This window comes from Pygoscelis adeliae, unplaced genomic scaffold (genome assembly GCF_000699105.1).
Source record: "Pygoscelis adeliae isolate BGI_AS28 unplaced genomic scaffold, ASM69910v1 Scaffold282, whole genome shotgun sequence".
In the NCBI taxonomy this organism is placed as follows: domain Eukaryota; kingdom Metazoa; phylum Chordata; class Aves; order Sphenisciformes; family Spheniscidae; genus Pygoscelis; species Pygoscelis adeliae.
The window spans coordinates 3355193-3357235 of NW_008824352.1; the positions used below are offsets into that span (position 1 = coordinate 3355193).

Here is a 2043-nt window from a genome sequence, read left to right on the forward strand (position 1 = left end):
GCAGCCTGCGAGGAGTTGCGCGGAAATGGTTTGGGTGTAAATGTGAAATGCGGTAAATTAGTCGTGTTTTTATTCTGGTGTTTTGACTGGTTAGGGCAGCTGGTGACTTAATTTTTACGGAGAAGGCAAAAGCATTTCCCTCTCCTTTCTGTTTCGCCATCTGCCTGGAGTTCAGTCAAACTAAAGCCAAACGGGAAAACCCTGCTCTTTGGAAAAAGCGTCTCCTCTGCCACGTTTTCAGGGGCATTCACTAATTCTATTATGCCTCCTTTGAGTCCAAACTAATAAGCTTTTTGTCTGACTTTCAGGAGCTGAAGACCTACAGGTTCCCAGCTGGAAGTCTAAAGACTCAGCATTTATTAGAATTAAATGAAAAATGCTTTGTATTTTACTCCTATATGCGAACCCTTAAAAAAAAAAAAAATCAAGTCATGGTAACTGATAGACGTGACTGCATTTATCTCCTTTCCTGTGTATGTAATCCTGAGATTGTCATTATTGCTTGCTAAATATACACTATTATACGCCACTTAAAATTTTGCAGCTGCGGAGTGAGCAAAAAAGCTCACTCATGCTATTTCCAGCCTGCAGCTGCAGTGCTTACAATTTGGCTTTCTGCTTCTTCTCTGCTTGGTGGTCATCTTTCTGAATTTCTCATGCTTCTTCCTCCTCTGGTCAGTTCTCGCTCGCTCCCCCAGTGTGCTCTGTGCCGTTGCTGTCTTGCAAGGCTTGAGAGTACAGGGCTCTGTTTTCCAGAGCCTCGCGCGCTTTCATGTAGAGCGATGCTTGTACTGGGTCAGTAGGAAGCTGAAGGGGATCTGATTTGAGGTACAGATGTGTTTTAAGCTGTAATAAAATGTGCGGGAAAGTGACGGTGATGTTGAAAACGTTCTCTGCTCTTCCCTGTACATTGCACTTCAAGACGGTTTTACTCGTAGTGCCTCTAAGCACTGCGATTTGTGCTGCTTTCTACGGCGCCCAGTAAGTTACGCTTTTTGTTGTCGATGCTGCGGTAAGTACTGATGGTAGCTGTCTGTATGCTTTTGCCGGTTGCTGTCTTTGGTAGAGGAGTCTACACAGAATTTGTGTTGGAAATGCACCTGGGGGGAAATGGGACAGTGTTTGTTATGTTGTGTGCTAGTGCTGTATGGGTGGAGAAGACATTCACCTGAGCCTGAAGGTGATGTCTCTGATTTCAGGAAGGCTTAGAGGAAGACTTGCTGGCTTGTTGGTGCCCTGAGTGCTCCTCTAAGAGAGCCTCAAACCATAACTTGCTACTTGCTGTTGTGACAAAAGCTTTGCTTTGATTTCCTTACAGCTTTACTTTGAAACTTCCTAGTGTGTAGTGTAAATATATGCATAAAACCAACTCAGTGTCTATTAGCTCTGCGTGATTATCTTATGTTGGCTGTGTTACACAACAAACACTTCATATCCGGACAGGCTGGAATGTTTCTAAACCAGAGTGTGGCTGGAGAGAACCTGGGTGAAAGGATTTTTGTAGAGGAGTGGTCTAGCAACTACAGCAAGGCGTTGGGTTCTGTCCCTGGCCTGCCGCTGCTTTACGGTGTGACTTCGGGCAAGCTGTCCAACCTCTTCCTGTCTTCAGCCTCCCCATCCTGAAATATGGTTAAAAGTTAACGTAAAAAAAAAGAGTTGGGACCTTTCATTTGAAAATGTTATAGAAGGGGAAAACTATTCCCTTGATGTTCCTTAGGAGAAACGGGCTCAGGGAAGACCACTCAGATCCCTCAGTACCTCTACGAAGCAGGAATTGGCCGCCAAGGCATCATTGCTGTGACCCAGCCTCGCAGAGTAGCAGCTATATCCTTAGCTACCAGAGTCTCGGATGAGAAGAAGACAGAGCTGGGCAAACTGGTAGGTTGCTTTACAAAGTCTTTAGAGAGTTGGTTTAGTGCTGCAGTGCCAATGGGACTGTATCAGGGCTTAATGGGCAAGATAAGAAACAGCCACTGAGGACTAGGTAGTCTTCATTTAATAATATGCCTGAGTGGAAAAAAATGGCTTTTTACCTGCTTCTGG

General features: G+C 44.9%; 1 protein-coding gene across 1 annotated transcript in view; it reads left to right on the forward strand.

Annotated features, from left to right (window-relative positions):
• Positions 1-1719: 1719 nt before the first annotated feature.
• The window catches only part of DHX33 (DEAH (Asp-Glu-Ala-His) box polypeptide 33), a 10445-nt gene continuing 10121 nt past the window's right edge, over positions 1720-2043 (forward strand). The window contains 1 exon segment of the mRNA XM_009319286.1: positions 1720-1878. The gene's annotated coding sequence lies outside the window, so the exon portion shown is untranslated.